The sequence below is a fragment of the Vanellus vanellus genome, assembly GCF_965231255.1.
Source record: "Vanellus vanellus genome assembly, chromosome: 1".
In the NCBI taxonomy this organism is placed as follows: Eukaryota; Metazoa; Chordata; class Aves; order Charadriiformes; family Charadriidae; genus Vanellus; species Vanellus vanellus.
In genome coordinates, this window is record NC_138905.1 from 69,038,739 (window position 1) to 69,055,854 (window position 17,116).

At 39.5% G+C, this 17,116-nt stretch overlaps 1 protein-coding gene across 2 annotated transcripts in view; it reads left to right on the forward strand.

Annotated features, from left to right (window-relative positions):
* ADIPOR2 (adiponectin receptor 2) overlaps positions 1-17,116 on the forward strand; it is a 48,952-nt gene that overhangs the window by 1,347 nt on the left and 30,489 nt on the right. The window contains exon 1 of one of the 2 annotated variants that reach the window (XM_082488391.1): positions 29-135. The exons of the other annotated variant lie outside the window; for it this stretch is intronic. The gene's annotated coding sequence lies outside the window, so the exon portion shown is untranslated. Of the gene's footprint in view, positions 1-28; positions 136-17,116 lie in introns of those variants that run through there. 2 annotated transcript variants of the gene reach the window in all.

Consider the following 17,116-nt stretch of genomic DNA (forward strand, 5'->3'; position numbering starts at 1 on the left):
GGCATAATGTCGTTTTCAAGAGTTGAGGTCTTAAAGTGTAATTTAAACTCTTGTTTTCACTCCTATGCTGTAGTCAGTGTCGGGGAGTATTAAATTCCTGGTTACATCCTGGCTGTGATCTTCACATGTCTGGAAGTCAGTCAAGAGCTGTGTACTGCACAGTCCTCTCTCTGAATAATATTGTAAAAATTCTCAGCTTTTAGAGGCCTTTTTGTAACATTTCAGTAGCGAGGTGCTTGCTTTCTATAGAACCTTAATGAGACTGCTTCAAATTTAATGACGGCTGCTATAACAGAGGAAAATACGTTTATGATCGACAGAACTAGATGTTGTGTCATAGAATTATGGGTGCAGCACAGTCGTAAAACACAGCCTGTTTTCCTTGTTATCTTCGGCTATGAGCTAATACTGTTTATACAAGAAAGGAAGTGATCGTGTTTTGGGTTTGTTTTTCCTTTTCCTGCAGGGGTATTAGCCAGTTCCAGTTATGAAGATTTTATGCTGTGGCTCTTATGTTATAGGAATAACTTACTATGTGTTAACTTCATCTGTACTGTGACACTTAATCTTATGTGAAAACTGTGAGTGTGTGTTAGTAGGCAACTTGAAGGAAGTTCATTGTTGTGTTGAAAGTGTAAGATTAGTTGATAAAATATGGAAATGACTCGCTTGTCTGAACTGACAACTAAATATGGTTAAATAAGCCTGCGGATAAGGTTGTTGGCAGCTTCGTGGTGAAAACCGTGGAGAATAGTTACTAATGTGGAAAACTGAATCGGAATTAGCGATGAAGGAGTTAAAAGCTGTATCCCGACTCAGTCCAGGTTTCCATAATGATGCCTTCTGAGTATAAATCAGATAGGAAAAAATAATCTGGTGTGAAGGACAAGAGTGTATTCTTGGCATGCTTCTTAAACAAAACCTTTCATGGTGAAAATCCCTTCAACAGATTCTTATCTATTGTATGTATGTTCTCAAACATAAATATAAAATGCAATGAGTGTAGGAGCTGAAATTATATCAGGTCTTCAGGAGAGCCAGACACAAACAAAGGGTTTCCCACCCTAGTCTTAACACTGATGTAGTTGTGTCAGTGCTATTGAACTGGTGACACTGCTACTAGTTTGCTCAAGTGACTCGTGAGCAGTGGTTTTGGCAATGTGGGTAAGATTCAGACTTGAAGCCTGACTCCTGGATACAGGATAAAAAGGCTGGAGTTTGAAAAGCCTGTGCTTGCTCTAGGCAAGAGTTTCTGTTGACTTGTCATGAAGGAAAATAAATGGGAATTGGCAGGGCATGTAATGCCAGTGATTTTAATGCTTGGATCTCTGCCGTTATCATATGTTTTCAGTTGCATGTTCAAGGAGCTGTGTCAACCATTCACATACAAAAGATACTCAACTCAATGTTAGGCACTAAAAATTTTGCAAGTTTTACAGGCTTCTTGTAGTGAAACCGTGTTGTCCACGACGCTGTGCAAAGAAACAAGGCTTGCTTTTGTCAGTGAAGATGCTGTCTGCGCATGAGGAAAATCATGATAAGGAAACTTAAGGAGGTTGTTGGATTATTATGCCATCAGCAATTTGAATGCTTAAATAGAAGTAGTTCTGAAATGGAAACAGCAGTTTTGAGTATTTATGATTTGAAAGTGTCTGCGTCTGAGTCATTCAGAGAATTTTCTGGCAGACGGTGTTGGTAAATGTGAAAAGACGTTACGCAAGATAATGGTAGTGATTATGGAAAAAGTATTTGGGACAGTGTTTAAGGGGCAGACTATTACTTTGAAATTTATTGTTCTCTGATAAAACTTGTTCTAAGTGACTTATGCTTTCTACAAGATACTGTATTTCAGCTGGTTGTACTTAACATGGTGACCGGCTGCTTTGATTTTTAAAGCAATATGTTTGTCAAGACAAGTTCAATTAAAAAAATGTTTTTTAAAAGTTAAGAATGTAGAGACAATCAAGGTATGAGTTCTGCTTCTTCAGAAAACAGACTTCTGAAAGCATTTTTAACTTTCACTTGTTTATTTGAATGTGCTCCTACTACCAGAACATTTTACTTTTGAAGTAGGATACTGCAGATCAGTATGTAAACTAGTAAGAAGCAGGAGGTGAGTTATTTCCTTAGTTCCTGTTGCAGTGCTTTGAAAAGAACAACCTGCCTTCTGCGTGGCAATAGTTAGGATGAGAGCTTCAGACTTTTATCATCAGGTAACTATAAAACTAAGCTGGAGTGTAACTTTCCCAGTGATTACATATGTTCTCTGGAATGTTTGTCTCAGTGGTTTGACATAGAAATAAAATCTTTATCAGTTTGAAGATGAACCTCAAAGTTTCCTTTCAGGGCACAGTGACGATCTTTTTGTGTACCAAAGACTGCTCTCCATGTTGAAACATGGCAGCTGGTGTGGTGATAAGCAGGTAGCCTCTCTCGGGAAAGGATGTGCTACAGCTTATACTGCTGCTGCTTGATTTGAGAAGTAGCAAAGAACTTGAAGCGAGGAGGTGTTGGCTCAGAATTTTGAAGAGGAAGTACTATATGATTAATACCAATTTTCCCTCTGATTTAATATAATATTCAGCTTTAACTTCTTTGGAATTTTCAGAACCTCACGGAAATATCTCTGTCCTTCACTGTTTTTTGTTGAATGGCATTGTTTGAGTTAAGAAATGGCCTGGGTAGGAAGAAAATTACCGTCTGGGTTTTGTTTGTGGCTTCTTTTTTTTTATTTGTAGCTTAATGGTCTGAATCTTAAGCAGGTGAAATATGTTGTAGGATGATGGGCATAAAATAAAATTAGGTGACAGTTGTATTTGTTGTTGCATGTAGCCACAATTACTCTTGTATTCTAGAGTTACAGATCTCTGCTGCTCTGTTAGTGGAGGAGAGTCTCTTTTTCTAGCCATGCAGGGTTGTTTGGCCTTCTGTGAACTGTACATGTGTCAGCAAATGTTTCAGGACTTCTCAGGGCTTGTGGTTAAATTGCTTGCAGAAAGGTGTCTTCTAATACATAGAGATATATAGGGTTCACAGGACATGTGATTGTCAGTGTAGAAAAATTTCCAGCATGGTTCAGATGGATTTCAGTAGCTGTGAAAATGCAATGGAGCCTGCTGGGATGTGCCAGCTGCTGTAGCTCTCTGTGAACAGGACTAATTAAGCCCTTGTGAGAACAGAAAATAGGCAGGCACTATTTACAGGCAGAAAGTGTTGGAACAGGCAGAGCTATAATCATTGGCTCTAAGGTACCTTTAGACAGCACTAAGCAAGAGAGTAGACAATTTACTTGCAGAATGGGTTCGAAGTCAAGTCTGAGTACTTAAAATGGGTATTGCAGCGTTCTGCCAGCAGATGTAAGTACATTGCAAACTTCTGTTGGGACCTGCTGCAGGAAAGGAGAGGTCCTTTTTTTACTTTGTCTTATTATCCCCTTTCTGGCAGCGTTTTACCTTAAAATGGTTAGCATTCATGTTTCTTCAGCTAATGCTGAAAGCCAATCTTATACTAGGTGTAGGTGTCATAATGTTACAACGTTGCCCGCAAGTAAATGGGTCATGTAAAGGTCTAGCTGTCTTTGCCAGAGTGAATTATTTTTCTAAATGTAGCTATGATCGTCTGCATATATTCAAAAGTAAGGTGTGGCTAGGCTGACTTATCATAAGCACACCGAAGCCATTTTTCATATATGTTCATCCAATTTTCTTCCTTCCCTTCTTAACCAAACTAAATGCTCTTTTCCCCAACCTGTTTGGTTCCATCTGCTTAGAGGATTGCAGAGACTGCTGTTCCTTGTTTGAAGCCACGGTCAGTTGTGCTGCTCTGTTTAGGTCTAGAGGATGACAATTTATATGTTAGAGATTTTGTTATGGGATCACTGGATGTGTTAAGCAATTCTACAGCTCTTAAGTAAGGGTTGTTTTGTTGGTAGCAACCTTTAGTGGGCTTCTGTTTTAATGACAGCATTTTGGTGAGGTTCCTGTTTTAGTTCCTCACTGATGGATATGCTTATTGCTTGACTAGTATGATTTTCTCAAAATGTTGTCATAAGTGTGTTTTAGTAAATTGGATATTTATGGATATTTGAATAAACAGGCTGTTCTTCTGAAGGGAACATGCCATGGACTTTCTTGCTGTATGAAACATTTTCTTCTTGTAATTTTGCAGACTTTATCAAAGGCACTTATTTGTGCTGTTTTGATTTCTTGTGCAAACTACTTGGTGAGTGATACTAGGTTTTGGGACCTGTTGCTGTAAGGACTTCAAGCCAACATATGCCTATACATAGTTTATGAGTTTTTTCAAAATGCAGAACTTCTGATGGAAATGGAGTAGTTGAATTCAGGGAGCAGAAGCTGCCTTCTCAGAACAAGTATCACCTCTGGCTTCTTAGATTTAATCTGAATGGTAAAATTCCTTTAGCTAGTGGTAAAATTCCGTTAGCTAATCTTTAACTCCTGCTTGTACTACAAATACTTGTATCTGTGTCTCCGAGTCTGCAGTGGGAGCTGTTTTAAAAAGCCATGCAATGCAAAGATAAGTATAACTGAGACTGGCTATACTCTCAGGACTGAGAGTATTGGCAAGCTTTTTCCTGCAGGGAAAGGGGTTTTAGCACTTGGAACAAGGAAGTGGGTGGCTAGCAGGACTTGAGATGAAGAGCCACTGAACATGCATTTTGGCTTCTCTCAGCTGGTTTAGGTATGCTTTTGTTATGAAGAATGCTGCACTGTGTTTCCTAGTGGGCTGCTCCTGAGATCTCATGTTTGCCCTTCCCTGGTTTAAACTGAAGGATGTACTTATTCTGTTTTTCTTCCTAATGCTTTAATTTATGTCTTGGTCTCCTTGGCTGGTGGAATATATGGGCATGTATTACTTAGACAAGCGCTAGTGCTGTGGAGATAAGTTAGTGGTGGTGGGATCTGGTACTTTCTGACATTACGGGATGATACAACCAATTTGCTTGTGAAGAACAGTGTGCTTTGCAAATTGCTTTATTTAAGCGATTATTTGTGTGTCTGTGTATTCCCTAGAACAGCATATAGCATTGCAAGGCTGATAACAATATTTTGCTGTTCTCAGTATTAATCTTGCAGGCAAATCGTTTTTTGTTTTAATGGAACATGACTGTAGACATAAAAGGAAGAGCCTATTCATAATTCTTATTAAAGTAGCTATGTGACAAAGTGCCAACTGTTGGCTTTCTGCCTGCTGTACCTTCAGTGGGGAACAAAATGGATTATTTTCTGAGGTGGGTGTCCTGAGAGTTGAGAAAAGCATAACAAAGCCAACAAAAGCTTTACTTAGTGGTTTTCTGACCTTTATATAGTCCAAGCTAAGAGAAGGATGCTGAAAAAGGCTTGTGTCCTGATGATCTTAATGTCCGTGGTTAAGTGCAACCGCTCTTTGACTTCCTGCTCTGTGACCTTTCTAATAATTGGCAACCATATGAATTCTGCAGCATTACAGAAATAGTTCAATAATGGATGTGTTATAAAAATCCTTTTGAGCTTCACTAATGCAGTGAAGGAAGTTGCTAGGTAGCTTAGACTTGATTTGTAAGATTCTTAAGGGGCAATTTTCAAATATGTTTTTGGTATATAAGAGGAATACTAAATTTCTCTGGCCACCTGATAATTATGAATTATTCATTTCACTCCTATGAAGGATATAAAGGAATAGTTTTTCATGGTGCTTTTTGTTCTCTTTTTATAGGTCATCCTCCAGAAACAGAGAGTGTAATTTGCCAAAGCCTCCTTTTCTTTTTATTAGGATTTTTCATAGGTGTTCTGGCATTCTTATGTCAGCTAGGACTGTAGAGAAGGAAGATCAGTAATAAAACATTAAAACTTTATGGTGTACAAAAAACTGATGTTTTATTCAGTAGGAGGTGACTTGTTGCTAAAATAATTGAGAAGATGTGTGTTGGTTTTAGCTACTGTATCTCTAAAACTCTTCTAATTTGGCCTTGATCCTATGCTCTGGAGTTTAAAGATATGATATTTCCTGTCTTCTGCTGTGATGGCAAACCCAGAATTTCAAGTTAAGCTGGTCCTTCATAGAGGGTGAGAGAGGCTGACCAAGCTTCACAGCACTCACATAAATGTTTCTGTCCAAAACATTTAACTAGCGCGTGATGCTGTTGAAAATGCCAGTTATGTCAACTGATTTGGAAGGACTCCAGTATACGGGTCAGTGTAGGGAAAGGGAGGTGATACACAAGACTGTCTGAGATGATACTGAAAAAATCTTAAACACTCGGATAAAGTCAGGGGTTGATATAACAGTACAGCTCTGCATGACTGTGGGTAACCTAGGTCCGCTTTGGGTTTTGAGCAGCAGTCTTAAAATGCTATTGGAAAAGTGGTACAAGATGCTCTTAGAAGGACATTAGTTTTTCACCCTTCCATGTAAGCCCTTTCCAGCTGACTTTTTCTCTATTAATTGATGGGTTCAAATACCCCCTTGTTGCACATCACAGTAAAGTCATTGTGAAAAACAAAGCGTGATCACAGAACCCATGACTGTTTTCCTCTGAAAACTCATGTCTTGGCTCTGTTTCAATAGTTCATTATTATGTAAGTGCCTGAGGGCTTATCTGCCTGCAAGACTCACATGAATGTTTTGTGCAGTCTAAGGTCATCCTTGAAAAGGTACAATTCCACATTCCTGTTCTTGTAGCAGTAAGTATGATGTGTCCAGTAGTTCTTGTAGTACCGCCTGAAATCTTACTGCCTTTGGAGAGGCTTTATCCTATGTAGACACTAAAACTCAGTGCTCCCTTCTTGGAGATCCTGTTTTGAGGTAACAGACTATTTGAAGACTTTCTCATTTCAAGCCAAAGGGACTCCTGAATTGGGTGGTATTTTAAGTGATGTCTTTTCAATAAATGTACAGTTTATAAGCATAATTTTTGTTACAACATTCAAAGTCACAGGTAGCAGTGGTGGTATTTGGGGTTGACCAAAGCATAGTTGCATAATTCCTATTGTAGAATGATGTTTAGTCATACTGATGATGGAGTAATTGAGAATTGCTGGCACTTAAAATTAATTACTGGGCAGACATAAAAAGGAAAGGTGTAGAATGTATGCATTACTGCAGCTTGCATTGGAGACTGCTTCTTCAGGGGATGTGACAGGTAATAGACCTGTATCAGCATATCGTGCTGGTGGTGATCCAGTCGCTATGCAAACATGCAGGATGTGTATGCTAAAACTGCTTCTCTTCAGTGATTGTCCAACCGTCTTTATTTGCCTTTGAGCTTTTGATTGGATTGTGCCAAAAATCTTGGATCATCTGGTAAGTGGTCTAGAGAATTGATTATACTAGGAGGCAAGTGGTCTGTAGTGAAAACCAATTCTGCTTTCTGTTGGAAATATTGAATAAGTAAGCTGTACAACTAGAAGGCTTTAAACTGTTGGGTGTAAGACTTCGTATAGAAATATTACCAGCACTTCTTGAACATAACATAATACGTGTAATGTTTGAGCCAGCTTTTCTGTCTTGTGTACTACTTGCAGTATGGATGAAGTAGGTTGTATAACTTAGAAACCTTCCCTCCTCCGCTGGAGTGCAATGAGTGTCAGTTTGAAACTGGCATGTGAGTGCTGTATGCTTTACAACTCCAGTGTCACAAGATCCTAAGATAAACTCAGCCTTCATTTAGTGAATTTTTTAGGCTCTAACAACATGCTGTGAAGTGAAACAGAGAAAATGGAAATGGAGTACAGGAGAAGTGTCCTCTATTACTTGCTGTTTTCATGCTGTAATATTTATGTTAGACAGTCTCTCCCAAGCTCTGATTTCAAACTCCCATGTGTACTAAAAGCAACATTGTATATGGCTTGAGAAAAGTCCTTTCTGACTAACTTTAAGTGACCTGAAGCAGATTAACATGCAGATTAATGTATTTGGCAGTAATAAATCAGGTTTAGCAAGTACTAAGGCAGAGGTTTGTTTGGCAGAGAGTTTGAATAAAATGTGATATCTGGAGTTACATTGAAAAATTTATGGAGAATAATGTAGCTGAGATGGTTAAAAAATTTCCTGCTTCCCTTGATTTTGTGTTGATACATCTTTTACAATTTAGCTGTAACTATGTGGAGTTTTATTAAAGTCAAAGTTACCTTGGTGAGTGAGCCTACAAAAATTTAAATGGAATGTGCATATCCGCTGTAAATGTTTCATAGCTGCTGTATAGCATGTATACCCCAAGGATATCATCCCACCCCCTCCCGGTCTGCATAAATTTATTACCTAGTTTTGTGCTAACTTGTAGAAGAGCTTTCATGTTGCTTTCACATCCTTCTTGTAGGAATCTCAGACTTTAACCTTCCCAAGCTTGAATACATAAGTCAAGAACCAGTGAGAAGTTGGAAGTGAGAGAAGTTGATCTGTGCTTCCTCATAGGTAGCACAGCTATTTGTCAGAGAGCAGTAACAAATTAGAGAGTAGGAATACTGGATGGTTTGAGGAAATGCATTTTAGTGGTTAAGATAACTGCTGCGTGTTACTCCACAGGGAAGATACAAGATTGGGTTGTTTCATTGTTCTAAGTTTTATTTCTCAGGACTGAGGCTTACAAGAAATTTGTACATTTCTGAAATGATGTGACACTTAATGTGACAAGCTTGGCTTCCAAATTGGAGTTGATAGTTGAGGTGAGTGCTAGGTACATGCGTGAGAGTATAAACCAGTCAGAGACAGGACTTGAACTAGTCATTCTTTTCCCCTTGAGAAAGGAAATTGTAGCAGTGTGTCAGGTATTTGATAGGGTTGGTTTTTTGGGTGGGTTTTTTTGTTTGGTTTGTTGGGTTTCTTTCGGGTTTGTGTTGTGTTTGTTGGGGGGGGGGAGGTTGTGGTTGGGTTGGGTTTGGGTTCCCCCCCTCCTCCTCCTTTTTTTTTTTTTTTCCTTATACCTTTGCTTTTACTGTTGGCTTCAGCAATGGAAATCAATGACATCAAATTGCTGTGTGACATTTTAAAATACTATTCATGGAAGAAGGTAAAAATCATAGTTGGTGGTCAAGAGATTTTATCTAATCTGTATGTAAGAATCAAAATTGGTGCATACTGAGTGTTTTGATTTTCTTGAGTCTCTGGAAAAAGGCAATTCATTCCACTGAAACTTGGAATTCCAGAATAGCAATAATATAAACCAGGCTGGGTCAAATTAGAAATCCTCTGGCTCTGGATCATCATTGTGAAGCTGCTGCTTAAGTTTCTGCCCCATGAGACTCTGACCACCCTTGTATGTAACCCAAGTAGGCTGTGTGGTATCAACCCAGCCTGCCTCCAAGCTATGCTACAGAAACATCTTTATATTCTCATGCTCCACTAGCACGGTTTTCTTGCCCTTGTATCTTACCCATGCACAAAGTGATGAGATCTCCTGCCTGAAGTGGAGAGACCAGGAAGCTCTGGGCTGGCTTGTGTTCAGCAGATTCTGTGTTTCACTGGAGATAAGTTGATGAGTGTTGTGAGAGTTGTGCTATGGGTGTGTTCCTGGTACGGTTCACTTGCTGTGTCCCCCCGCTGCAGTATGAATCCTGACATGTGTATGCCAAATGTGCCAGGTTGCAGCACCTCTTACTGAGGCTTTGACTGTACTTTGTCCCTAACCTTTCTATTTATACCCTTTGAGTCTGAAGCCCAGCCAGTTTGCAGGACCACCTACCGGTCCCAGACAAGCTGGCCATTCAGGGGAGAAGGAACAGACTTGGCAAATGAGATTCCTGGCAGCTATAGGGTTTTTCTGTTCTCTTGCCCTCTTATATAAGTCGCTGGCCAAAGCATCTCAGGATGGTTCCTAGTGTCTTCTTGGATACCTTTGAGGCCTTATTGGCATTGTTAGGGTGCTTGGTCTGGTGTCCCAGAGAAATTTTCTGTTTTGACCCACCTCCTTTCTTCTGTGGGGTTTTCATTTTCTGTCTCAATCATTTGACTTCTTGCCTGTTTTGTTTTGATTAGGTGGTTGTTTTTTTTTAATTATTATTATTCATTAGGCCCCTTACTGTCCTACCTCAGAGAGGCCTCTAAGGTTTTAGTAAGGATGCCCATCCCCTAAGGAAGAAAATAGCTTCTAAGCATTAATATAAAAGCAATATATGATAAACATGGACTGGTATTTAGGGGCTTCTAGAGCTAGTGGTGGCTTTGTGTGCTTAACACCCTTTGATGGATTTATTCTGTGCATTTGTCCAGTTTCCCAGTGAATCCTCACCCCGTAGCAAGGAGTTCCAAAGGTTACTGGTTTGCTATGTCAAGAACAACTTCTTTATGTGTTTGAGGTCGCCATCTGCCAGCTCTGTGACCTTACCTTGGCTGACAGGCAGTGCTTGGTATTTTCACTTTTTCTTGTTGTTGTTTTGGGTGGTGGTGCTGTTGTTATAGACATGAAGATTGAGAAACCTTGTGCTGTGTTGAAATCTTACTGCAATTTTAAGTGGTCAGCTCTGGTTTTAAATAAAACTCTCTTTGCTATTGCAAAGCAAATCCTTTCTCAAATCATTTAGTAAGTGTGTAAAACATGATGTAAAACATTTCAACTATTACTGGTGAACTAGCATATGATAAAAATAGATATTAGATTTTGTATTTCATAAGTGCAAGGCTTGTGTCACTTCATACTCTTGTTTCCTTAGCTACAGCTGCTTGGTTGTCTACATAGATCGGGGCTTGCCTGGTTATCTGGGCAGATCAGTTATCCTCCAAGATTTTACTTCTGTTCTCTTCTAACATGCTAAATTCACAACACCAATTATTGACTTTTCTTAGGACTTAAAAATCTGTCAGGGTCTACTTTTTTTCCAAAGATGTGCATGCCACCACTGTGCTGTCAATACCATCGATACTGGAAGAACCTTTCATGCTTTTCATAATGGTATACCTGGGGATTTTAGAAGTGGTAAGGCAGTGTTTATGCTCTGTTTATACCTGACCCCTGTATAAAGTTCTCGGCTAGGTTTCCAAGTACATCTTTGGCATGCAGATTAGTGGTTGGCTCCTACGTGTAGCACTCGATCTCTACTGAGAAGCTTGGCCTGCATTATCTCAGTATTGATGACAGCTGTATGACCGTGCACATCACATCAATCTGAAGAGCTGTCTGTGTCTCAGTCACAGCCACAGACATGATAGTCTTTGCATCAAAATTATAACTAGATACCTTATTTTTATTGCAGAAAGAGACGAAAGTTATAGTAGAATGAGATTCCTAATTTCTGAACTCCATTGACAGTAGGTGTGTCAGCATAAGGTATTTTTTTCTTCTTTCCAAAATAGTTTATCTGAATAGTTCTACATTTATTAACACCCCTTACAGATGCAGTTAGGCTAGAGTAAGAGTACCTTCATGGAGTATTTGAAAACTAGGACAAATAGCTATTCAGTAGTTTGCTGACCCAGTTCTTGCTCTCTGCTTGTGTTCCTCCTGTCTGGGCCCTGGTCCAGGAAATCAACCCAAATTCCTACCCTTCCTACTTTTAAGAGTGTGGATGTTTATCAACTTGGCCATGCTTCCTTCCTGTTCTTAGGGTTTCTTAAAGAAATCAAGTGTCTTCTATGATGTCTAGAACTTCTTTCTGCAAACAGAAAGTGCAGACAGTGACTGCTTAGCTTGCTTGTTGTTTTTTTTTGTATTTAGGTGCTGTTGTAGGACTATATTTACATGTATGAAAGGTCCTTTGGTACAAAACAATGTTCTGTGTTGCCCTAGCACAAAGAGTTCCCTCTGGGGAAAGAATGTGTTACAAGTTCAGATGGCCCATATGGTTGCTTTTCCTGGGGCCATTTCAGGCTTTGTTATTACACTGTAATTTTCCTGTAATACTTCAAAGACTAACAATGCTCTTCAGAGTTGCAAAAGGGGAGGAGGAATGGAGGACCTGTTGGAGGTACTTAAAGGGGGCCTACAGGAAAGATGGGGAGGGACTTTATCAGGGAATGTAGTGACAGGATGAGGGGTAACGTTTTTAAAGTGAAAGAGGGTAGATTTAGATATTAGGAAGAAATTCTTTACTGTGAGGGTGGTGAGGCACTGGAACAGGCTGCCCAGAGAAATTGTGGATACTGCATCCCTGGAGATGTTCAAGGCCAGATTGGATGGGGCTTTTAGCAACCCACTGGTCTAGTGGGAGGTGTCCCTGGCCTGTGGCAGGGGGGTTGGAACTACATGATCTTTAAGGTCCCTTCCAACCCAAACCATTCTATGATTCTATGCTTCTATGACTCCCATCCGTGTTGTTATGTTCTTGTTTATGGGTGAAGAGGAAGCACCCCTTGTGCACATGTCTGTGTGTATATAAAAATAATGTGTAAGTAAAGCCAAGAATTTATTGTTAGTATAATGTAAATCTTAACAGTCTGATTCAAGAACCATTAGTTTAGATTTAATTCTTAAGAAAAATTAAGAAGAATATTGCAGTTAGAGTACTTATATATGGGAAAATGTGGCCAAAAGCAGCTAAAATTGTAACACGTGCACTTCTTGTTTTCTGTCCCTTCTCCTGTAGTTACTTTCACCCTTCCATTGCTGCTCTGGGTCTTTAAGTCAGCAGCTTTGAACTGGTGGAGAAGATAATGGGTAGGATATTGACATTACTTCTTTCTTCTTCCTCCCTCTAGGATCCACTTGGAGTTTTTTTTGTATGTTTGCTAATATGCTTTTGCACCTCTTTTCTTTCTTCATTGGTGTACAGCTCCAGGTTATGTTTGGATTTACTATATATGGCACCCTTTATGGATGTAGTTACTATTTGTTACCCCAAAAGCCCGGTTTGTCCAGCTCCAGGTCTGCTTTTTTTTTTTTTTTTTTTTAACTGGCCAGTAGTGAGTTGTTTATAGCCATGGGGTCTCTGCTTGCAAGGCTGTGCCCCGTCTCTTATCCTGCACTTGTACCTCCTCTGTACCGCAGCCTGTCTCTCCACTTCTCACGGCTTCTGTTGTCATACTAGGCCAGTATTTCTTGGCATCATTGTAAATACCTTTCTACCCAGAGGATAACTGGAGGTTATATCACACCAAGGTAAACAAAAGTAAAATAAATTAGCCATTGACATCTAGTCAATTAAAGAAGCTGCTGTCACAGCTAAACTGAGTAAAAGGCAGGTCAAGAAGTTTGGACAGAGCAAGCCCGACAAGCCTCAGTCTTGAGGCCTTGCAGCTTGATACTGCTGCTAGCAGTGGTAGTACTGTATTACAGGGCTGCATGGTTACAATCCCCCTCTCCTTCAATGTCCACAAATCCCTGCCTATCACTCACAAGTCCAGGAAGGGTGTTGCGAACCCTCCTATGACTCCAGGCTCCTGAATAAAGGAACCTGGAGGCATTCGGTCTTTTCCATCTTTTGCCTTGCGGTGACCTGTGTAGGTCTGAGGGTGACCAGTAGTGCTTTATTGTGATATATACCCGTCATTATTTAGTACAGGAGCTTCATGTAAGTCTTGTGTTTTCTTTTATGAATTTTATTATTACAGTAAGTGCTGTATTCTATCTATGTTAAAGACAACCTGAATGTCTAACTTCAACTTTTTCTCTTTTATGTGAAATTACTGTTTTATTCCTGTTTTGTCATAAGGTATTTTTGTAAGTATAAATATTGTGTCTATTGCCTTTGAGGATTTTTTTGCTTAATTTCCTGTTGTCACTGTCTTCTGTTGTGAATTGTCTTCTATAATAGTTTGATGTAACTAAATAATCTTTATTTTCTTTTAATGGTGCTGATTGTCGTTCATCCAATGTTACAGCTAGTCCTCATTTTACTAAACAAGCGGTGTATCTCTGTTATCAAAGGGTGGATTGCAATTACATGCTTCAAAGTACAGACAGTAGATTTTTCAATGAAAGTATATAGACGTGAAGTGCTCCTTATTGCCACAGCTCACTTACAGCATATTTTTCTTTAGACAGTTCCAATGTGTATTTGGGTTGGGTTTTTTGGGGAGGATTTTTTTCTGAAGTTGGAAAAGACATGGATCACTCTTCCCCACCCCATATGGCTACTTGAATGCATCAATAAGTGATATCAAGGCATGCAAGACATCTAATGTGTATATTCCCCAAATGTTTCCTGGTTACTTGAAAATTAACTTGGACCGTGTTTATGGTCTTAAAATGTTTCAAACTTAAAATTTACACTAACATAGCTGTGCTGGTTGGACTGCAGGCTGCAGCTGTACCACTGAAAACCTCTGCAGGGAACACAGTTATACTAGCAAAAATTATTATGCCAAGTTGGTAAAACAAACCACAGCAAGATGATTCTTTGTGTGAGTGTCTTGGTCTAGGTCCTGAAGACATGTTTTGAGTTTAAGCTACATCCCTACTTAAAGGGCTTGCATGTATATGGATAATAATTTTGGTTCTTAGAATTTTAGCAGTAATGTCACAGAGTATCATAAGTAGACTGTGGGTGTCTTGCTGTCTCTCCTTAGTTATAGGACAGTAGAAAGTAAAAGATTAACTTAACATTTTTGCTTTTGAGTTACGTCAGTGGTGTTGTGATATCAGTTTCCTTGGTCTGGTTTCAGAAATCAAGATGATTTCAAATAATGTTTGAAAGAAATATATATCTGAAAGAGTGGCACTAAATGGTAGAGGACACTAAAAGTTCACTTCAGCTGATTTCTTAACTCTCAACAATGATTATCTTTTAACAAAGTTATTCTCTGGCTATTGTTATTAAGGAAGTTAAGATACATAATGATTAAGTATCTTTACCTGGTCTTATCTAGAACTTCAGCCATTTGACTAAATCTGCTTCTGACTGACATAAATTAGGTGCAGTCTAGTTACAGTAGATCTATCTCTTTTGCTTGAGTTTTGGTGGTTAAGAAAGTATCTGAAAAAGATGCTGTACCACTTTTTTGATCTTAGACTGATACAGTGCTGTGGGTGTGGAGGTTGGTTATTCCCCCAATGTTCTTGTAACGTTTGCTACAGAAAAGTAGCAAATTTTTAGAATTATTTGACTTGGGGCAAAACATCATTATGATTTTTGAGGAAGGAATATATGCTGGTTTTAACTGAAGAACATTGCTGAACATAAGTAAAGGAGTAATTTTATTTTGTTCTTAGTTTTTACAAATATGGGAATGCAAACATATTTTGCAGACCAAACCTGTCAGCCACAAAATAAAACACTGATGAGCAAGCTTTACAACCTCATGAATAAAGCTTATCAAGTTTATCAGCAAAACTAGAGAGTGAGTGCTTCCAAAACCTGGGCAGAGTGTGATGGTCAGCTTTTTGCAGCCAAACTTCTGAGATCCTGACCGCTGCATTAAAATCGGTAATCTTGGTAAGGTGTCTGGTTTGCTATGCCAGCTGTGGTCTGCAGCTGGTCAACAGGTCATAAAGGCTGTGGTATGTACATACATAACAGTTAAAGGCTTGGGCTGACAGATAACTGTCACTCCTCAACAGGTTAGGAAAATACTGCCTATAAAATGCATAAAGAATTAAAATTTTGGGTGTGTGGTCCTACCCTTTCTGTCATGTTGTCCACACTGCTTTTCTGACGGTGTATTGAGCCAATTCAGTTTGCTAGTAAACGATTATCTCATTTTATGTGGGTTAACGTTTTTCCAGACTGCCACCTGGAATGGGTTGTGACAAACATCAGAGTGCCTCTTGGAGGTGGGGGGGGGGGCAGCGATGAGAACGGGGGCTGTTTGATGCTCACCCAGGGAAGATTGGGGCTGCCCCCTCTTGGCACCAGTCAGCTCTTAAATCTGCACAGTGATGGCATCTCAGTAAAGATATGTCCAAGCAAGCCAGTAAGAAGCACTGAAGGCAACTGTCTTAAATGTTTTCCTGCTTGAAGTTTGCAGCCTAAAACGTGTATTCCTCTTTTGTTTTAAAAGCAAGATAGTAGTAGGGGTTTTTTGTACAGTTGCTCCAGGCCTTGGAGCATTTTCTTGAGTTGTAAGAGATCTTGGTTCAGTTTCTAGAGCTTCAAGCTTATGCTTCCTAGGAGTAGGGTGTTGTACCTGCCAGGGTAGAGGAACGTTTGCTGTCTGGATTGCTGCTGTTGAGCTTGGTGCCATTTGCATTCCTATGCGAAGATCCTCTGTGTAGAGAGGGAAAAATGAATGTATCTTTGGCTTAGTAGTCTAGCTCTGGATTTTAGTGCCTGCTCCAAAGACCTTGGGTTTTTTCATATGCACCCAACAGTTTTTCTGTGAATCAGATGGCCTTGAGGCAGTAGTTAAAAGGATGTATTCTAAATTTTCACTTAAGAGGAAAGTAATGTTTAATTTCAGTCTTTCAGTTTTAGAGAATCTGTGATCCAAAGTGTTACTAACAAAAAACAACTGCATCTTTTCATTGTTGGCAACTGTGGAGTAAGTTGGTGCGAGTTAGAAACATGCCATAGAAATAAAATCGTAAAAGGGAACGATGCTGGAACGTTTCTCACTAGGGGAAACTGAGCCATTTATTGGGGGGGGGGAAGAACCAAAAGCAAGTTTTCCAGGTCTGGGCTGTGGATTATTGTGGAACGCAATGTGAAAACAACTTGAACTTCTGTTCTTTGTCTTGTACTGCTTCTGTGGCAATTCTCTTGGTTTTGGTTTATTGAAGAGTAAAACTAATTAACACCGGTCATGCAGTCTCTTAACAACTGGGCATTGTGCACTGGGGGTGGGCCAACCTCTGACATAACGCTTAACCCAGTTACAAAACTGAGGTCCAGTTTTCAGTACAAATTGGACAAATGTTGTAACAATGTAATGGGATCCTCTGAAATGGAAGCATTCGTTAATGTAGGCGGGTTGCTGGCTTGTTCCCTTTCTTTGGACCTAAATGCATCAGAATGTGCTTGATTGTTTGCCTCTGGAGCCTGCTGTGAAATAGCTTAGGCTGAAGTGTCCAGTGACAGTTTACAAGTTACAAAGACAGCTTTTTGGCCACTGACCCTGCGCAGCAGGAGTCTAATCTTTGTTTTGTAGATGTCTCTTTATCTAGAGAAATTACATCTAAGAGAAGAGGTGCTGGATTGCTTCCTCATTGTTAAAGATGACCTCCAAAGAATTTTTACAGCCTGATTCCTAGTTATCCTTTAGGGTACATTGAGAAAACAATGTTTTCTGTGATTTTCCTCCTTCTACTGTT